Source organism: Balaenoptera ricei, chromosome X (genome assembly GCF_028023285.1).
Source record: "Balaenoptera ricei isolate mBalRic1 chromosome X, mBalRic1.hap2, whole genome shotgun sequence".
In the NCBI taxonomy this organism is placed as follows: domain Eukaryota; kingdom Metazoa; phylum Chordata; class Mammalia; order Artiodactyla; family Balaenopteridae; genus Balaenoptera; species Balaenoptera ricei.
In genome coordinates, this window is record NC_082660.1 from 65299027 (window position 1) to 65322586 (window position 23560).

Here is a 23560-nt window from a genome sequence, read left to right on the forward strand (position 1 = left end):
AAGATGATCCAAAATCTTGGAAATAGAATAGACAAAATGCAAGAAACATTTAACAAGGATGTAGAAGAACTAAAGAGGAACCAAGCAACGATGAAAAACACAATAAATGAAATTAAAAATACTCTAGATGGGATCAATAGCAGAATAACTGAGGCAGAAGAACGGATAAGTGACCTGGAAGATAAAATAGTGGAAATAGCTACTGCAGAGCAGAATAAAGAACAAAGAATGAAAAGAACTGAGGACAGTCTCAGAGACCTCTGGGACAACATTAAACGCACCAACATTCGAATTATAGGGGTCCCAGAAGAAGAAGAGAAAAAGAAAGGGACTGAGAAAATATTTGAAGAGATTATAGTTGAAAACTTCCCTAATATGGGAAAGGAAATAGTTAATCAAGTCCTGGAAGCACAGAGAGCCCCATACAGGAGAAATCCAAGGAGAAACACGCCAAGACACATATTAATCAAACTATCAAAAATTAAATATAAAGAAAACATATTAAAAGCAGCAAGGGAAAAACAACAAATAACACACAAGGGAATCCCCATAAGGTTAACAGCTGATCTTTCAGCAGAAACTCTGCAAGCCAGAAGGGAGTGGCAGGATATACTTAAAGTCATGAAGGAGAAAAACCTACAGCCAAGATTACTCTACCCAGCAAGGATCTCATTCAGATTTGATGGAGAAATTAAAACCTTTACAGACAAGCAAAAGCTGAGAGAGTTCAGCACCACCAAACCAGCTTTACAACAGATGCTAAAGGAACTTCTCTAGGCGAGAAATACAAGAGAAGGAAAACACCTACAATAACAAACCCAAAACATTTAAGAAAATGGGAATAGGAACATACATATCAATAGTTACCTTAAATGTAAATGGATTAGATGCTCCCACCAAAAGACATAGAGTGGCTGAATGGATACAAAAGCAAGACCCATATATATGCTGTCTACAAGAGACCCACTTCAGACTTAGAGACACATACAGACTGAAAGTGAGGGGATGGAAAAAGATATTCCATGCAAATGGAAATCAAAAGAAAGCTGGAGTAGCAATTCTCATATCTGACAAAATAGACTTTAAAATAAAGACTATTACAAGAGACAAAGAAGGACACTATATAATGATCAAGGGATCGATCCAAGAGGAAGGTATAACAATTGTAAATATTTATGCACCCAACATAGGAGCACCTCAATACATAAGGCAAATACTAACAGCCATAAAAGGGGAAATCGACAGCAACACAATCATAGTAGGGGACTTTAACACCCCACTTTCACCAATGGGCAGATCATCCAAAATGAAAATAAATAAGGAAACACAAGCTTTAAATGATACATTAAACAAGATGGACTTAATGGATATTTATAGGACATTCCACCCCAAAACAACAGAATACACACTTTTCTCAAGTGCTCATGGAACATTCTCCAGGATAGATCATATCTTGGGTCACAAGCCAAGCCTTGGTAAATTTAAGAAAATTGAAATCGTATCAAGTATCTTTTCCGACCACAACGCTATGAGACTAGATATCAATTACAGGAAAAGATCTGTAAAAAATACAAACACATGGAGGCTACACAATACACTACTTAATAACGAAGTGATCACTGAAGAAATCAAAGGGGAAATCAAAAAATACCTAGAAACAAATGACAATGGAGACACGACGGCCCAAAACCTGTGGGATGCAGCAAAAGCAGTTCTAAGAGGGAAGTTTATAGCAATACAATCTTACTTTAAGAAACAAGAAACATCTCAAATAGGCAACCTAACATTACACCTAAAGCAATGAGAGGAAGAAGAACAAAAAACCACCAAAGTTAGCAGAGGGAAAGAAATCATAAAGATCAGATCAGAAATAAATGAAAAAGAAATGAAGGAAACGATAGCAAAGATCAATAAAACTAAAAGCTGGTTCTTTGAGGAGATAAACAAAATTGATAAACCATTAACCAGACTCATCAAGAAAAAAAGGGAGAAGACTCAAATCGATAAAATTAGAAATGCAAACGGAGAAGTAACAACTGACACTGCAGAAATACAAAGGATCATGAGAGATTACTACAAGCAACTATATGCCAGTAAAGTGGACAACCTGGAGGAAATGGACAAGTTCTTAGAAATGCACAACCTTCCGAGACTGAACCAGGAAGAAACAGAAAATATGAACAGACCAATCACAAGTACTGAAATTGAAACTGTGATTAAAACTCTTCCAACGCACAAAAGCCCAGGACCATATGGATCCACAGGCGAATTCTATCAAACATTTAGAGAAGAGCTAACACCTATCCTTCTCAAACTTTTCCAAAATATAGCAGAGGGAGGAACACTCCCAAACTCATTCTACGAGGCCACCATCACCCTGATACCAAAACCAGACAAAGATGTCACAAAAAAAGAAAACTACAGGCCAATATCACTGATGAACACAGATGCCAAAATCCTCAACAAAATACTAGCAAACAGAGTCCAACAGCACATTAAAAGGATCATACACCATGATCAAGTGGGGTTTATCCCAGGAATGCAAGGATTCTTCAAGATACGCAAATCAATCAATGTGATACACCATATTAACAAATTGAAGGAGAAAAACCAAATGATCATCTCAATAGATGCAGAGAAAGCTTTTGACAAAATTCAACACCCATTTATGATAAAAACCCTCCAGAAAGTAGGCATAGAGGGAACTTTCCTCCACATAATAAAGGCCATATATGACAAATGCACAGCCAACATCATCCTCAATGGTGAAAAACTGAAACCATTTCCACTAAGATCAGGAACAGGACAAGGTTGCCCACTCTCACCACTATTGACATAGTTTTGGAAGTTTTAGCCACAGCAATCAGAGAAGAAAAAGAAATAAAAGGAATCCAAATCAGAAAAGAAGAAATAGAGCTGTGACTGTTTTCAGATGACATGATACTATACTATACATAGAGAATCCTAAAGATGTTACCAGATAACTACTAGAGCTACTCAATGAATTTGGTAAAGTAGCAGGATACAAAATTAATGCACAGAAATCTCTTGCATTCCTGTACACTAATGATGAAAAATCTGAAAGTGAAATTAAGAAAATACTCCCATTTACCATTGCAGCTAAAAGAATAAAATACCTAGGAATAAACCTACCTAAGGAGACAGAAGACTGGTATGAAGAAAATTATAAGACACTGATGAAAGAAATTAATGAGGATACAAACAGATGGAGCGATATACCATGTTCTTGGATTGGAAGAATCAACACTGTGAAAATGACTATACTACTCAAAGCAATCTACAGACTCAATGCAATCCCTATCAAACTACCACTGGCATTTTTCACAGAACTAGATCAAAAAATTTCCCAATTGGTATGGAATCACAGAAGACCCCGAATAGCCAACGTAACCTTGAGAAAGGAAAACGGTGCTGGAGGAATCAGGCTCCCAGACTTCAGACTATACTCCAAAGCTACAGTAATCAAGACAGTATGGTACTGGCACAAAAACAGAAGTATAGATCAATGGAACAGGATAGAAAGCCCAGAGATAAACCCATGTACATATGGTCACATTAGTTTTGATAAAGGAGGCAAGAATATAAAATTGAGAAAAGACGCCTCTTCAATAAGTGGTGCTGGGAAAACTGGACAGCTACATGTAAAAGGATGAAATTAGAACACTCCTTAACACCATACACAAAAATAAACTCAAAATGGATTAAAGACCTAAATGTAAGGCCAGACACTCTCAGACTCTTAGAGGAAAACATAGGCAGAACACTGTATGACATAAGTCATAGCAAGATCCTTTTTGACCCAGCTCCTAGAGAAATGGAAATAAAAACAAAAATAAACAAATGGGACCTAATGAAACTTAAAAGCTTTTGCACAGCAAAGGAAACCATAAACAAGACCAAAAGAAAACCCTCAGAATGGGAGAAAATATTTGCAAAGGAAGCAACTGACAAAGGATTAATCTCCAAAATTTACCAGCAGCTCATGCAGCTCAATTTGAAAAAAACAAACAACCCAATCCAAAAACGGGCAGAAGACCTAAATAGACATTTCTCCAAAGAAGATATACAGATTGCCAACAAACACATGAAAGAATGCTCAACATCACTAATCATTAGAGAAATGCAAATCAAAACTACAGTGTGATATCATCTCACACCGGTTAGAATGGCCATCATCAAAACATCTACAAACAATAAATGCTGGAGAGGGTGTGGAGAAAATGGAACCCTCATACACTGTTGGTGGGAATGTAAATTGATACAGCCACTATAGAGAACTGTAGGGAGGTTCCTTAAAAATCTAAAACTAGAACTACCATACGACTCAGCAATCCTACTACTGGGCGTATACCCTGAGAAAACCATAATTCAAAAAGAGTTATGGAGAGGTAGGGGCAAGATGGCGGAAGAGTAAGACGCGGAGATCACCTTCCTTCCCACAGATACAGTAGAAATACCTCTACACGTGGAACTGCTCCTACAGAACACCCAGTGAACGCTGGCAGAAGACGTCAGACCTCCCAAAAGGCAAGAAAATCCCCACGTACTTGGGTAGGGTAAAAGAAAAAAGAAATAATAGAGACAAAAGAATAGGGACGGGACCTGCACCAGTGGGAGGGAGCCGTGAAGGAGGAAAGGTGTCCACACACTAGGAGCCCCTTCGTGGGCAGAGACTGCGGGTGGCAGAGGGGGGAGCTTCGGAGCCACGGAGGAGAGCGCAGCCACAGGGGTGCGGAGGGCAAAGCGGAGAGATTCCCGCATGGAGGATCGGTGCTGAGTAGCACTCACCAGCCCGAGAGGCTTGTCTGCTCGGCCGCCGGGGCGGGCGGGGGCTGGGAGCTGAGGCTCGGGCTTCGGTGCTAGCCGGGAGGGAGTCCGGGAAATAGTCTGCAGCTGCCGAAGAGGCAAGAGACTTTTTCTTGCCTCTTTGTTTCGCGGCGCGCAAGGAGAGGGGATTCAGAGCGCCGCCTAAACGAACTCCAGAGACGGGCGCGAGCCGCAGCTAACAGCGCGGACCCCAGAGACAGGCGCGAGCCGCGGTTATCAGCGCGGACCCCAGAGACGGGCAGGAGACGCTAAGGCTGCTGCTGCCGCTACCAAGAAGCCGGTGTGCAAGCACAGGTCACTCCCCACACCGCCCCTCCCGGGAGCGGGTGCAGCTCGCCACTGCCAGGCTCCCGTGATCCGGGGACAACTTCCCCGGGAGAATGCACGGCGCGCCTCAGGCTGCTGCAACGTCACACCAGCCTCTGCCGCCGCAGGCTCGCCCCGCATCCGTACCCCTCCCTCCCCACGGCCTGAGTGAGCCACAGCCCCCGAAGCAGCTGCTCCTTTAACCCCGTTCTGTCTGGGCGGGGAACGGACGCCCTCAGGCGACCTACATGCAGAGGCGGGGCCAAATCCAAAGCTGAACCCTGGGAGCTGTACGAACAAAGAAGAGAAAGGGAAATCATTCCCAGCAGCCTCAGAAGCAGCGGATTAACGCTCCACAAACAACTTGATGTGCCTGCATCTGTTGAATACCTGAATAGACAACGAATCATCCCAAATTCAAGAGCTGGACTTTGGGAGCAGGATATATTATTTTTTCCCCTTTTCCTTTTTTTGTGAGTGTATCTGTGTATGCTTCTGGGTGAGATTTTGTGTGTATAGCTTTGCTTTCACCATTAGTCCTAGGGTTATGTCCGTCCGTATTTTTTTTTTTTACTTAAAAAAATTGTGTTTTCCTAATATATGTTTTCTTAATAATTTTATCCTTATTTTCTATTTTTAGAAATTAAAAAAATTTTAATAAGTTTTTCCATATTTTTTATTTTAAAAAATTAAAAAATTTTTTTCTTAATAATTTTTTTCTTATTTTTTATTATAAAAAATTAATAAATCTATTTTTAAAAATTAAAAAAAAATTTTCTGAATATTTATTCTGAATAATTTTTTTCTTATTTTTTATTATAATAGCTTTATTTTATTTTATTTTATCCTCTTTCTTTCTTTCTTTCTATTTTTTTCTCCCTTGTATTCTGAGCTGTGTGGATGAAAGGCTCTTGGTGCTCCAGCCAGGCATCAGGGCTGTGCCTCTGAGGTGGGAGGGCCAACTTCAGGACACTGGTCCACAAGAGACCTCCCAGCTCCACATAATACCAAACGGCAAAAATCTCTCAGAGATCTCCATCTCAACATCAAGACCCAGCTTCACTCAACGACCAGCAAGCTACAGTGCTGGACACACTATGCCAAACAACTAGCAAGACAGGAACACGGCCCCATCCATTAGCAGAGAGGCTGCCTAAAATCATAATAAGGCCACAGACACCCCAAAACACACCACCAGACGTGGACTTGCCCACCAGAAAGACAAGATCCAACCTCATCCACCAGAACACAGGCACTAGTCCCCTCCACCAGGAAGCCTACACAACCCACTGAAGCAACCTTAGCCACTGGGGACAGATACCAAAAACAACGGGAATTACGAACGTGCAGCCTGTGAAAAGGAGACCCCAAACACAGTAAGATAAACCAAATGAGAAGACCAAAAACACACAGCAGGTGAAGGAGCAGGGTCAAAACACACCAGACCTAACAAATGAAGAGGAAATAGGCAGTCTACCTGAAAAAGAATTCAGAATAATGATAGTAAAGATGATCCAAAATCTTGGAAATAGAATAGACAAAATGCAAGAAACATTTAACAAGGATGTAGAAGAACTAAAGAGGAACCAAGCAACGATGAAAAACACAATAAATGAAATTAAAAATACTCTAGATGGGATCAATAGCAGAATAACTGAGGCAGAAGAACGGATAAGTGACCTGGAAGATAAAATAGTGGAAATAGCTACTGCAGAGCAGAATAAAGAACAAAGAATGAAAAGAACTGAGGACAGTCTCAGAGACCTCTGGGACAACATTAAACGCACCAACATTCGAATTATAGGGGTCCCAGAAGAAGAAGAGAAAAAGAAAGGGACTGAGAAAATATTTGAAGAGATTATAGTTGAAAACTTCCCTAATATGGGAAAGGAAATAGTTAATCAAGTCCTGGAAGCACAGAGAGCCCCATACAGGAGAAATCCAAGGAGAAACACGCCAAGACACATATTAATCAAACTATCAAAAATTAAATATAAAGAAAACATATTAAAAGCAGCAAGGGAAAAACAACAAATAACACACAAGGGAATCCCCATAAGGTTAACAGCTGATCTTTCAGCAGAAACTGCAAGCCAGAAGGGAGTGGCAGGATATACTTAAAGTCATGAAGGAGAAAAACCTACAGCCAAGATTACTCTACCCAGCAAGGATCTCATTCAGATTTGATGGAGAAATTAAAACCTTTACAGACAAGCAAAAGCTGAGAGAGTTCAGCACCACCAAACCAGCTTTACAACAGATGCTAAAGGAACTTCTCTAGGCGAGAAATACAAGAGAAGGAAAACACCTACAATAACAAACCCAAAACATTTAAGAAAATGGGAATAGGAACATACATATCAATAGTTACCTTAAATGTAAATGGATTAGATGCTCCCACCAAAAGACATAGAGTGGCTGAATGGATACAAAAGCAAGACCCATATATATGCTGTCTACAAGAGACCCACTTCAGACTTAGAGACACATACAGACTGAAAGTGAGGGGATGGAAAAAGATATTCCATGCAAATGGAAATCAAAAGAAAGCTGGAGTAGCAATTCTCATATCTGACAAAATAGACTTTAAAATAAAGACTATTACAAGAGACAAAGAAGGACACTATATAATGATCAAGGGATCGATCCAAGAGGAAGGTATAACAATTGTAAATATTTATGCACCCAACATAGGAGCACCTCAATACATAAGGCAAATACTAACAGCCATAAAAGGGGAAATCGACAGCAACACAATCATAGTAGGGGACTTTAACACCCCACTTTCACCAATGGGCAGATCATCCAAAATGAAAATAAATAAGGAAACACAAGCTTTAAATGATACATTAAACAAGATGGACTTAATGGATATGTATAGGACATTCCACCCCAAAACAACAGAATACACACTTTTCTCAAGTGCTCATGGAACATTCTCCAGGATAGATCATATCTTGGGTCACAAGCCAAGCCTTGGTAAATTTAAGAAAATTGAAATCGTATCAAGTATCTTTTCCGACCACAACGCTATGAGACTAGATATCAATTACAGGAAAAGATCTGTAAAAAATACAAACACATGGAGGCTACACAATACACTACTTAATAACGAAGTGATCACTGAAGAAATCAAAGGGGAAATCAAAAAATACCTAGAAACAAATGACAATGGAGACACGACGGCCCAAAACCTGTGGGATGCAGCAAAAGCAGTTCTAAGAGGGAAGTTTATAGCAATACAATCTTACTTTAAGAAACAAGAAACATCTCAAATAGGCAACCTAACATTACACCTAAAGCAATGAGAGGAAGAAGAACAAAAAACCACCAAAGTTAGCAGAAGGAAAGAAATCATAAAGATCAGATCAGAAATAAATGAAAAAGAAATGAAGGAAACGATAGCAAAGATCAATAAAACTAAAAGCTGGTTCTTTGAGGAGATAAACAAAATTGATAAACCATTAACCAGACTCATCAAGAAAAAAAGGGAGAAGACTCAAATCGATAAAATTAGAAATGCAAACGGAGAAGTAACAACTGACACTGCAGAAATACAAAGGATCATGAGAGATTACTACAAGCAACTATATGCCAGTAAAGTGGACAACCTGGAGGAAATGGACAAGTTCTTAGAAATGCACAACCTTCCGAGACTGAACCAGGAAGAAACAGAAAATATGAACAGACCAATCACAAGTACTGAAATTGAAACTGTGATTAAAACTCTTCCAACGCACAAAAGCCCAGGACCATATGGATCCACAGGCGAATTCTATCAAACATTTAGAGAAGAGCTAACACCTATCCTTCTCAAACTTTTCCAAAATATAGCAGAGGGAGGAACACTCCCAAACTCATTCTACGAGGCCACCATCACCCTGATACCAAAACCAGACAAAGATGTCACAAAAAAAGAAAACTACAGGCCAATATCACTGATGAACACAGATGCCAAAATCCTCAACAAAATACTAGCAAACAGAGTCCAACAGCACATTAAAAGGATCATACACCATGATCAAGTGGGGTTTATCCCAGGAATGCAAGGATTCTTCAAGATACGCAAATCAATCAATGTGATACACCATATTAACAAATTGAAGGAGAAAAACCAAATGATCATCTCAATAGATGCAGAGAAAGCTTTTGACAAAATTCAACACCCATTTATGATAAAAACCCTCCAGAAAGTAGGCATAGAGGGAACTTTCCTCCACATAATAAAGGCCATATATGACAAATGCACAGCCAACATCATCCTCAATGGTGAAAAACTGAAACCATTTCCACTAAGATCAGGAACAGGACAAGGTTGCCCACTCTCACCACTATTGACATAGTTTTGGAAGTTTTAGCCACAGCAATCAGAGAAGAAAAAGAAATAAAAGGAATCCAAATCAGAAAAGAAGAAATAGAGCTGTGACTGTTTTCAGATGACATGATACTATACTATACATAGAGAATCCTAAAGATGTTACCAGATAACTACTAGAGCTACTCAATGAATTTGGTAAAGTAGCAGGATACAAAATTAATGCACAGAAATCTCTTGCATTCCTGTACACTAATGATGAAAAATCTGAAAGTGAAATTAAGAAAACACTCCCATTTACCATTGCAACTAAAAGAATAAAATACCTAGGAATAAACCTACCTAAGGAGACAGAAGACTGGTATGAAGAAAATTATAAGACACTGATGAAAGAAATTAATGAGGATACAAACAGATGGAGCGATATACCATGTTCTTGGATTGGAAGAATCAACACTGTGAAAATGACTATACTACTCAAAGCAATCTACAGACTCAATGCAATCCCTATCAAACTACCACTGGCATTTTTCACAGAACTAGATCAAAAAATTTCCCAATTGGTATGGAATCACAGAAGACCCCGAATAGCCAACGTAACCTTGAGAAAGGAAAACGGTGCTGGAGGAATCAGGCTCCCAGACTTCAGACTATACTCCAAAGCTACAGTAATCAAGACAGTATGGTACTGGCACAAAAACAGAAGTATAGATCAATGGAACAGGATAGAAAGCCCAGAGATAAACCCATGTACATATGGTCACATTAGTTTTGATAAAGGAGGCAAGAATATAAAATTGAGAAAAGACGCCTCTTCAATAAGTGGTGCTGGGAAAACTGGACAGCTACATGTAAAAGGATGAAATTAGAACACTCCTTAACACCATACACAAAAATAAACTCAAAATGGATTAAAGACCTAAATGTAAGGCCAGACACTCTCAGACTCTTAGAGGAAAACATAGGCAGAACACTGTATGACATAAGTCATAGCAAGATCCTTTTTGACCCAGCTCCTAGAGAAATGGAAATAAAAACAAAAATAAACAAATGGGACCTAATGAAACTTAAAAGCTTTTGCACAGCAAAGGAAACCATAAACAAGACCAAAAGAAAACCCTCAGAATGGGAGAAAATATTTGCAAAGGAAGCAACTGACAAAGGATTAATCTCCAAAATTTCCCAGCAGCTCATGCAGCTCAATTTGAAAAAAACAAACAACCCAATCCAAAAACGGGCAGAAGACCTAAATAGACATTTCTCCAAAGAAGATATACAGATTGCCAACAAACACATGAAAGAATGCTCAACATCACTAATCATTAGAGAAATGCAAATCAAAACTACAGTGTGATATCATCTCACACCGGTTAGAATGGCCATCATCAAAACATCTACAAACAATAAATGCTGGAGAGGGTGTGGAGAAAATGGAACCCTCATACACTGTTGGTGGGAATGTAAATTGATACAGCCACTATAGAGAACTGTAGGGAGGTTCCTTAAAAATCTAAAACTAGAACTACCATACGACTCAGCAATCCTACTACTGGGCGTATACCCTGAGAAAACCATAATTCAAAAAGAGTTATGGAGAGGTAGGGGCAAGATGGTGGAAGAGTAAGACGCGGAGATCACCTTCCTTCCCACAGATACAGTAGAAATACCTCTACACGTGGAACTGCTCCTACAGAACACCCAGTGAACGCTGGCAGAAGACGTCAGACCTCCCAAAAGGCAAGAAAATCCCCACGTACTTGGGTAGGGTAAAAGAAAAAAGAAATAATAGAGACAAAAGAATAGGGACGGGACCTGCACCAGTGGGAGGGAGCCGTGAAGGAGGAAAGGTGTCCACACACTAGGAGCCCCTTCGTGGGCAGAGACTGCGGGTGGCAGAGGGGGGAGTTTCGGAGCCACGGAGGAGAGCGCAGCCACAGGGGTGCGGAGGGCAAAGCGGAGAGATTCCCGCATGGAGGATCGGTGCTGAGTAGCACTCACCAGCCCGAGAGGCTTGTCTGCTCGGCCGCCGGGGCGGGCGGGGGCTGGGAGCTGAGGCTCGGGCTTCGGTGCTAGCCGGGAGGGAGTCCGGGAAATAGTCTGCAGCTGCCGAAGAGGCAAGAGACTTTTTCTTGCCTCTTTGTTTCGTGGCGCGCAAGGAGAGGGGATTCAGAGCGCCGCCTAAACGAACTCCAGAGACGGGCGCGAGCCGCAGCTAACAGCGCGGACCCCAGAGACAGGCGCGAGCCGCGGTTATCAGCGCGGACCCCAGAGACGGGCAGGAGACGCTAAGGCTGCTGCTGCCGCTACCAAGAAGCCAGTGTGCAAGCACAGGTCACTCCCCACACCACCCCTCCCGGGAGCGGGTGCAGCTCGCCACTGCCAGGCTCCCGTGATCCGGGGACAACTTCCCCGGGAGAATGCACGGCGCGCCTCAGGCTGCTGCAACGTCACACCAGCCTCTGCCGCCGCAGGCTCGCCCCGCATCCGTACCCCTCCCTCCCCACGGCCTGAGTGAGCCACAGCCCCCGAAGCAGCTGCTCCTTTAACCCCGTTCTGTCTGGGCGGGGAACGGACGCCCTCAGGCGACCTACATGCAGAGGCGGGGCCAAATCCAAAGCTGAACCCTGGGAGCTGTACGAACAAAGAAGAGAAAGGGAAATCATTCCCAGCAGCCTCAGAAGCAGCGGATTAACGCTCCACAAACAACTTGATGTGCCTGCATCTGTTGAATACCTGAATAGACAACGAATCATCCCAAATTCAAGAGCTGGACTTTGGGAGCAGGATATATTATTTTTTCCCTTTTTCCTTTTTTTGTGAGTGTATCTGTGTATGCTTCTGGGTGAGATTTTGTGTGTATAGCTTTGCTTTCACCATTAGTCCTAGGGTTATGTCCGTCCGTATTTTTTTTTTTTTACTTAAAAAAATTGTGTTTTCCTAATATATGTTTTCTTAATAATTTTATCCTTATTTTCTATTTTTAGAAATTAAAAAAATTTTAATAAGTTTTTCCATATTTTTTATTTTAAAAAATTAAAAAATTTTTTTCTTAATAATTTTTTTCTTATTTTTTATTATAAAAAATTAATAAATCTATTTTTAAAAATTAAAAAAAAATTTTCTGAATATTTACTCTGAATAATTTTTTTTCTTATTTTTTATTATAATAGCTTTATTTTATTTTATTTTATCCTCTTTCTTTCTTTCTTTCTATTTTTTTCTCCCTTGTATTCTGAGCTGTGTGGATGAAAGGCTCTTGGTGCTCCAGCCAGGCATCAGGGCTGTGCCTCTGAGGTGGGAGGGCCAACTTCAGGACACTGGTCCACAAGAGACCTCCCAGCTCCACATAATACCAAACGGCAAAAATCTCTCAGAGATCTCCATCTCAACATCAAGACCCAGCTTCACTCAACGACCAGCAAGCTACAGTGCTGGACACACTATGCCAAACAACTAGCAAGACAGGAACACGGCCCCATCCATTAGCAGAGAGGCTGCCTAAAATCATAATAAGGCCACAGACACCCCAAAACACACCACCAGACGTGGACTTGCCCACCAGAAAGACAAGATCCAACCTCATCCACCAGAACACAGGCACTAGTCCCCTCCACCAGGAAGCCTACACAACCCACTGAAGCAACCTTAGCCATGGGGACAGATACCAAAAACAACGGGAATTACGAACGTGAAGCCTGTGAAAAGGAGACCCCAAACACAGTAAGATAAACCAAATGAGAAGACCAAAAACACACAGCAGGTGAAGGAGCAGGGTCAAAACACACCAGACCTAACAAATGAAGAGGAAATAGGCAGTCTACCTGAAAAAGAATTCAGCATGATGATAGTAAAGATGATCCAAAATCTTGGAAATAGAATAGACAAAATGCAAGAAACATTTAACAAGGATGTAGAAGAACTAAAGAGGAACCAAGCAACGATGAAAAACACAATAAATGAAATTAAAAATACTCTAGATGGGATCAATAGCAGAATAACTGAGGCAGAAGAACGGATAAGTGACCTGGAAGATAAAATAGTGGAAATAGCTACTGCAGAGCAGAATAAAGAACAAAGAATGAAAAGAACTGAGGACAGTCTCAGAGACCTCTGGGACAACATTAAACGCACCAACATTCGAATTATAGGGGTCCCAGAAGAAGAAGAGAAAAAGAAAGGGACTGAGAAAATATTTGAAGAGATTATAGTTGAAAACTTCCCTAATATGGGAAAGGAAATAGTTAATCAAGTCCTGGAAGCACAGAGAGCCCCATACAGGAGAAATCCAAGGAGAAACACGCCAAGACACATATTAATCAAACTATCAAAAATTAAATATAAAGAAAACATATTAAAAGCAGCAAGGGAAAAACAACAAATAACACACAAGGGAATCCCCATAAGGTTAACAGCTGATCTTTCAGCAGAAACTCTGCAAGCCAGAAGGGAGTGGCAGGATATACTTAAAGTCATGAAGGAGAAAAACCTACAGCCAAGATTACTCTACCCAGCAAGGATCTCATTCAGATTTGATGGAGAAATTAAAACCTTTACAGACAAGCAAAAGCTGAGAGAGTTCAGCACCACCAAACCAGCTTTACAACAGATGCTAAAGGAACTTCTCTAGGCGAGAAATACAAGAGAAGGAAAACACCTACAATAACAAACCCAAAACATTTAAGAAAATGGGAATAGGAACATACATATCAATAGTTACCTTAAATGTAAATGGATTAGATGCTCCCACCAAAAGACATAGAGTGGCTGAATGGATACAAAAGCAAGACCCATATATATGCTGTCTACAAGAGACCCACTTCAGACTTAGAGACACATACAGACTGAAAGTGAGGGGATGGAAAAAGATATTCCATGCAAATGGAAATCAAAAGAAAGCTGGAGTAGCAATTCTCATATCTGACAAAATAGACTTTAAAATAAAGACTATTACAAGAGACAAAGAAGGACACTATATAATGATCAAGGGATCGATCCAAGAGGAAGGTATAACAATTGTAAATATTTATGCACCCAACATAGGAGCACCTCAATACATAAGGCAAATACTAACAGCCATAAAAGGGGAAATCGACAGCAACACAATCATAGTAGGGGACTTTAACACCCCACTTTCACCAATGGGCAGATCATCCAAAATGAAAATAAATAAGGAAACACAAGCTTTAAATGATACATTAAACAAGATGGACTTAATGGATATTTATAGGACATTCCACCCCAAAACAACAGAATACACACTTTTCTCAAGTGCTCATGGAACATTCTCCAGGATAGATCATATCTTGGGTCACAAGCCAAGCCTTGGTGAATTTAAGAAAATTGAAATCGTATCAAGTATCTTTTCCGACCACAACGCTATGAGACTAGATATCAATTACAGGAAAAGATCTGTAAAAAATACAAACACATGGAGGCTACACAATACACTACTTAATAACGAAGTGATCACTGAAGAAATCAAAGGGGAAATCAAAAAATACCTAGAAACAAATGACAATGGAGACACGACGGCCCAAAACCTGTGGGATGCAGCAAAAGCAGTTCTAAGAGGGAAGTTTATAGCAATACAATCTTACTTTAAGAAACAAGAAACATCTCAAATAGGCAACCTAACATTACACCTAAAGCAATGAGAGGAAGAAGAACAAAAAACCACCAAAGTTAGCAGAAGGAAAGAAATCATAAAGATCAGATCAGAAATAAATGAAAAAGAAATGAAGGAAACGATAGCAAAGATCAATAAAACTAAAAGCTGGTTCTTTGAGGAGATAAACAAAATTGATAAACCATTAACCAGACTCATCAAGAAAAAAAGGGAGAAGACTCAAATCGATAAAATTAGAAATGCAAACGGAGAAGTAACAACTGACACTGCAGAAATACAAAGGATCATGAGAGATTACTACAAGCAACAATATGCCAGTAAAGTGGACAACCTGGAGGAAATGGACAAGTTCTTAGAAATGCACAACCTTCCGAGACTGAACCAGGAAGAAACAGAAAATATGAACAGACCAATCACAAGTACTGAAATTGAAACTGTGATTAAAACTCTTCCAACGCACAAAAGCCCAGGACCATATGGATCCACAGGCGAATTCTATCAAACATTTAGAGAAGAGCTAACACCTATCCTTCTCAAACTTTTCCAAAATATAGCAGAGGGAGGAACACTCCCAAACTCATTCTACGAGGCCACCATCACCCTGATACCAAAACCAGACAAAGATGTCACAAAAAAAGAAAACTACAGGCCAATATCACTGATGAACACAGATGCCAAAATCCTCAACAAAATACTAGCAAACAGAGTCCAACAGCACATTAAAAGGATCATACACCATGATCAAGTGGGGTTTATCCCAGGAATGCAAGGATTCTTCAAGATACGCAAATCAATCAATGTGATACACCATATTAACAAATTGAAGGAGAAAAACCAAATGATCATCTCAATAGATGCAGAGAAAGCTTTTGACAAAATTCAACACCCATTTATGATAAAAACCCTCCAGAAAGTAGGCATAGAGGGAACTTTCCTCCACATAATAAAGGCCATATATGACAAATGCACAGCCAACATCATCCTCAATGGTGAAAAACTGAAACCATTTCCACTAAGATCAGGAACAGGACAAGGTTGCCCACTCTCACCACTATTGACATAGTTTTGGAAGTTTTAGCCACAGCAATCAGAGAAGAAAAAGAAATAAAAGGAATCCAAATCAGAAAAGAAGAAATAGAGCTGTGACTGTTTTCAGATGACATGATACTATACTATACATAGAGAATCCTAAAGATGTTACCAGATAACTACTAGAGCTACTCAATGAATTTGGTAAAGTAGCAGGATACAAAATTAATGCACAGAAATCTCTTGCATTCCTGTACACTAATGATGAAAAATCTGAAAGTGAAATTAAGAAAACACTCCCATTTACCATTGCAACTAAAAGAATAAAATACCTAGGAATAAACCTACCTAAGGAGACAGAAGACTGGTATGAAGAAAATTATAAGACACTGATGAAAGAAATTAATGAGGATACAAACAGATGGAGCGATATACCATGTTCTTGGATTGGAAGAATCAACACTGTGAAAATGACTATACTACTCAAAGCAATCTACAGACTCAATGCAATCCCTATCAAACTACCACTGGCATTTTTCACAGAACTAGATCAAAAAATTTCCCAATTGGTATGGAATCACAGAAGACCCCGAATAGCCAACGTAACCTTGAGAAAGGAAAACGGTGCTGGAGGAATCAGGCTCCCAGACTTCAGACTATACTCCAAAGCTACAGTAATCAAGACAGTATGGTACTGGCACAAAAACAGAAGTATAGATCAATGGAACAGGATAGAAAGCCCAGAGATAAACCCATGTACATATGGTCACATTAGTTTTGATAAAGGAGGCAAGAATATAAAATTGAGAAAAGACGCCTCTTCAATAAGTGGTGCTGGGAAAACTGGACAGCTACATGTAAAAGGATGAAATTAGAACACTCCTTAACACCATACACAAAAATAAACTCAAAATGGATTAAAGACCTAAATGTAAGGCCAGACACTCTCAGACTCTTAGAGGAAAACATAGGCAGAACACTGTATGACATAAGTCATAGCAAGATCCTTTTTGACCCAGCTCCTAGAGAAATGGAAATAAAAACAAAAATAAACAAATGGGACCTAATGAAACTTAAAAGCTTTTGCACAGCAAAGGAAACCATAAACAAGACCAAAAGAAAACCCTCAGAATGGGAGAAAATATTTGCAAAGGAAGCAACTGACAAAGGATTAATCTCCAAAATTTACCAGCAGCTCATGCAGCTCAATTTGAAAAAAACAAACAACCCAATCCAAAAACGGGCAGAAGACCTAAATAGACATTTCTCCAAAGAAGATATACAGATTGCCAACAAACACATGAAAGAATGCTCAACATCACTAATCATTAGAGAAATGCAAATCAAAACTACAGTGTGATATCATCTCACACCGGTTAGAATGGCCATCATCAAAACATCTACAAACAATAAATGCTGGAGAGGGTGTGGAGAAAATGGAACCCTCATACACTGTTGGTGGGAATGTAAATTGATACAGCCACTATAGAGAACTGTAGGGAGGTTCCTTAAAAATCTAAAACTAGAACTACCATACGACTCAGCAATCCTACTACTGGGCGTATACCCTGAGAAAACCATAATTCAAAAAGAGTTATGGAGAGGTAGGGGCAAGATGGCGGAAGAGTAAGACGCGGAGATCACCTTCCTTCCCACAGATACAGTAGAAATACCTCTACACGTGGAACTGCTCCTACAGAACACCCAGTGAACGCTGGCAGAAGACGTCAGACCTCCCAAAAGGCAAGAAAATCCCCACGTACTTGGGTAGGGTAAAAGAAAAAAGAAATAATAGAGACAAAAGAATAGGGACGGGACCTGCACCAGTGGGAGGGAGCCGTGAAGGAGGAAAGGTGTCCACACACTAGGAGCCCCTTCGTGGGCAGAGACTGCGGGTGGCAGAGGGGGGAGCTTCGGAGCCACGGAGGAGAGCGCAGCCACAGGGGTGCGGAGGGCAAAGCGGAGAGATTCCCGCATGGAGGATCGGTGCTGAGTAGCACTCACCAGCCCGAGAGGCTTGTCTGCTCGGCCGCCGGGGCGGGCGGGGGCTGGGAGCTGAGGCTCGGGCTTCGGTGCTAGCCGGGAGGGAGTCCGGGAAATAGTCTGCAGCTGCCGAAGAGGCAAGAGACTTTTTCTTGCCTCTTTGTTTCGCGGCGCGCAAGGAGAGGGGATTCAGAGCGCCGCCTAAACGAACTCCAGAGACGGGCGCGAGCCGCAGCTAACAGCGCGGACCCCAGAGACAGGCGCGAGCCGCGGTTATCAGCGCGGACCCCAGAGACGGGCAGGAGACGCTAAGGCTGCTGCTGCCGCTACCAAGAAGCCGGTGTGCAAGCACAGGTCACTCCCCACACCGCCCCTCCCGGGAGCGGGTGCAGCTCGCCACTGCCAGGCTCCCGTGATCCGGGGACAACTTCCCCGGGAGAATGCACGGCGCGCCTCAGGCTGCTGCAACGTCACACCAGCCTCTGCCGCCGCAGGCTCGCCCCGCATCCGTACCCCTCCCTCCCCACGGCCTGAGTGAGCCACAGCCCCCGAAGCAGCTGCTCCTTTAACCCCGTTCTGTCTGGGCGGGGAACGGACGCCCTCAGGCGACCTACATGCAGAGGCGGGGCCAAATCCAAAGCTGAACCCTGGGAGCTGTACGAACAAAGAAGAGAAAGGGAAATCATTCCCAGCAGCCTCAGAAGCAGCGGATTAACGCTCCACAAACAACTTGATGTGCCTGCATCTGTTGAATACCTGAATAGACAACGAATCATCCCAAATTCAAGAGCTGGACTTTGGGAGCAGGATATATTATTTTTTCCCCTTTTCCTTTTTTTGTGAGTGTATCTGTGTATGCTTCTGGGTGAGATTTTGTGTGTATAGCTTTGCTTTCACCATTAGTCCTAGGGTTATGTCCGTCCGTATTTTTTTTTTTTACTTAAAAAAATTGTGTTTTCCTAATATATGTTTTCTTAATAATTTTATCCTTATTTTCTATTTTTAGAAATTAAAAAAATTTTAATAAGTTTTTCCATATTTTTTATTTTAAAAAATTAAAAAATTTTTTTCTTAATAATTTTTTTCTTATTTTTTATTATAAAAAATTAATAAATCTATTTTTAAAAATTAAAAAAAAATTTTCTGAATATTTACTCTGAATAATTTTTTTTCTTATTTTTTATTATAATAGCTTTATTTTATTTTATTTTATCCTCTTTCTTTCTTTCTTTCTATTTTTTTCTCCCTTGTATTCTGAGCTGTGTGGATGAAAGGCTCTTGGTGCTCCAGCCAGGCATCAGGGCTGTGCCTCTGAGGTGGGAGGGCCAACTTCAGGACACTGGTCCACAAGAGACCTCCCAGCTCCACATAATACCAAACGGCAAAAATCTCTCAGAGATCTCCATCTCAACATCAAGACCCAGCTTCACTCAACGACCAGCAAGCTACAGTGCTGGACACACTATGCCAAACAACTAGCAAGACAGGAACACGGCCCCATCCATTAGCAGAGAGGCTGCCTAAAATCATAATAAGGCCACAGACACCCCAAAACACACCACCAGACGTGGACTTGCCCACCAGAAAGACAAGATCCAACCTCATCCACCAGAACACAGGCACTAGTCCCCTCCACCAGGAAGCCTACACAACCCACTGAAGCAACCTTAGCCACTGGGGACAGATACCAAAAACAACGGGAATTACGAACGTGCAGCCTGTGAAAAGGAGACCCCAAACACAGTAAGATAAACCAAATGAGAAGACCAAAAACACACAGCAGGTGAAGGAGCAGGGTCAAAACACACCAGACCTAACAAATGAAGAGGAAATAGGCAGTCTACCTGAAAAAGAATTCAGAATGATGATAGTAAAGATGATCCAAAATCTTGGAAATAGAATAGACAAAATGCAAGAAACATTTAACAAGGATGTAGAAGAACTAAAGAGGAACCAAGCAACGATGAAAAACACAATAAATGAAATTAAAAATACTCTAGATGGGATCAATAGCAGAATAACTGAGGCAGAAGAACGGATAAGTGACCTGGAAGATAAAATAGTGGAAATAGCTACTGCAGAGCAGAATAAAGAACAAAGAATGAAAAGAACTGAGGACAGTCTCAGAGACCTCTGGGACAACATTAAACGCACCAACATTCGAATTATAGGGGTCCCAGAAGAAGAAGAGAAAAAGAAAGGGACTGAGAAAATATTTGAAGAGATTATAGTTGAAAACTTCCCTAATATGGGAAAGGAAATAGTTAATCAAGTCCTGGAAGCACAGAGAGCCCCATACAGGAGAAATCCAAGGAGAAACACGCCAAGACACATATTAATCAAACTATCAAAAATTAAATATAAAGAAAACATATTAAAAGCAGCAAGGGAAAAACAACAAATAACACACAAGGGAATCCCCATAAGGTTAACAGCTGATCTTTCAGCAGAAACTCTGCAAGCCAGAAGGGAGTGGCAGGATATACTTAAAGTCATGAAGGAGAAAAACCTACAGCCAAGATTACTCTACCCAGCAAGGATCTCATTCAGATTTGATGGAGAAATTAAAACCTTTACAGACAAGCAAAAGCTGAGAGAGTTCAGCACCACCAAACCAGCTTTACAACAGATGCTAAAGGAACTTCTCTAGGCGAGAAATACAAGAGAAGGAAAACACCTACAATAACAAACCCAAAACATTTAAGAAAATGGGAATAGGAACATACATATCAATAGTTACCTTAAATGTAAATGGATTAGATGCTCCCACCAAAAGACATAGAGTGGCTGAATGGATACAAAAGCAAGACCCATATATATGCTGTCTACAAGAGACCCACTTCAGACTTAGAGACACATACAGACTGAAAGTGAGGGGATGGAAAAAGATATTCCATGCAAATGGAAATCAAAAGAAAGCTGGAGTAGCAATTCTCATATCTGACAAAATAGACTTTAAAATAAAGACTATTACAAGAGACAAAGAAGGACACTATATAATGATCAAGGGATCGATCCAAGAGGAAGGTATAACAATTGTAAATATTTATGCACCCAACATAGGAGCACCTCAATACATAAGGCAAATACTAACAGCCATAAAAGGGGAAATCGACAGCAACACAATCATAGTAGGGGACTTTAACACCCCACTTTCACCAATGGGCAGATCATCCAAAATGAAAATAAATAAGGAAACACAAGCTTTAAATGATACATTAAACAAGATGGACTTAATGGATATTTATAGGACATTCCACCCCAAAACAACAGAATACACACTTTTCTCAAGTGCTCATGGAACATTCTCCAGGATAGATCATATCTTGGGTCACAAGCCAAGCCTTGGTGAATTTAAGAAAATTGAAATCGTATCAAGTATCTTTTCCGACCACAACGCTATGAGACTAGATATCAATTACAGGAAAAGATCTGTAAAAAATACAAACACATGGAGGCTACACAATACACTACTTAATAACGAAGTGATCACTGAAGAAATCAAAGGGGAAATCAAAAAATACCTAGAAACAAATGACAATGGAGACACGACGGCCCAAAACCTGTGGGATGCAGCAAAAGCAGTTCTAAGAGGGAAGTTTATAGCAATACAATCTTACTTTAAGAAACAAGAAACATCTCAAATAGGCAACCTAACATTACACCTAAAGCAATGAGAGGAAGAAGAACAAAAAACCACCAAAGTTAGCAGAAGGAAAGAAATCATAAAGATCAGATCAGAAATAAATGAAAAAGAAATGAAGGAAACGATAGCAAAGATCAATAAAACTAAAAGCTGGTTCTTTGAGGAGATAAACAAAATTGATAAACCATTAACCAGACTCATCAAGAAAAAAAGGGAGAAGACTCAAATCGATAAAATTAGAAATGCAAACGGAGAAGTAACAACTGACACTGCAGAAATACAAAGGATCATGAGAGATTACTACAAGCAACAATATGCCAGTAAAGTGGACAACCTGGAGGAAATGGACAAGTTCTTAGAAATGCACAACCTTCCGAGACTGAACCAGGAAGAAACAGAAAATATGAACAGACCAATCACAAGTACTGAAATTGAAACTGTGATTAAAACTCTTCCAACGCACAAAAGCCCAGGACCATATGGATCCACAGGCGAATTCTATCAAACATTTAGAGAAGAGCTAACACCTATCCTTCTCAAACTTTTCCAAAATATAGCAGAGGGAGGAACACTCCCAAACTCATTCTACGAGGCCACCATCACCCTGATACCAAAACCAGACAAAGATGTCACAAAAAAAGAAAACTACAGGCCAATATCACTGATGAACACAGATGCCAAAATCCTCAACAAAATACTAGCAAACAGAGTCCAACAGCACATTAAAAGGATCATACACCATGATCAAGTGGGGTTTATCCCAGGAATGCAAGGATTCTTCAAGATACGCAAATCAATCAATGTGATACACCATATTAACAAATTGAAGGAGAAAAACCAAATGATCATCTCAATAGATGCAGAGAAAGCTTTTGACAAAATTCAACACCCATTTATGATAAAAACCCTCCAGAAAGTAGGCATAGAGGGAACTTTCCTCCACATAATAAAGGCCATATATGACAAATGCACAGCCAACATCATCCTCAATGGTGAAAAACTGAAACCATTTCCACTAAGATCAGGAACAGGACAAGGTTGCCCACTCTCACCACTATTGACATAGTTTTGGAAGTTTTAGCCACAGCAATCAGAGAAGAAAAAGAAATAAAAGGAATCCAAATCAGAAAAGAAGAAATAGAGCTGTGACTGTTTTCAGATGACATGATACTATACTATACATAGAGAATCCTAAAGATGTTACCAGATAACTACTAGAGCTACTCAATGAATTTGGTAAAGTAGCAGGATACAAAATTAATGCACAGAAATCTCTTGCATTCCTGTACACTAATGATGAAAAATCTGAAAGTGAAATTAAGAAAACACTCCCATTTACCATTGCAACTAAAAGAATAAAATACCTAGGAATAAACCTACCTAAGGAGACAGAAGACTGGTATGAAGAAAATTATAAGACACTGATGAAAGAAATTAATGAGGATACAAACAGATGGAGCGATATACCATGTTCTTGGATTGGAAGAATCAACACTGTGAAAATGACTATACTACTCAAAGCAATCTACAGACTCAATGCAATCCCTATCAAACTACCACTGGCATTTTTCACAGAACTAGATCAAAAAATTTCCCAATTGGTATGGAATCACAGAAGACCCCGAATAGCCAACGTAACCTTGAGAAAGGAAAACGGTGCTGGAGGAATCAGGCTCCCAGACTTCAGACTATACTCCAAAGCTACAGTAATCAAGACAGTATGGTACTGGCACAAAAACAGAAGTATAGATCAATGGAACAGGATAGAAAGCCCAGAGATAAACCCATGTACATATGGTCACATTAG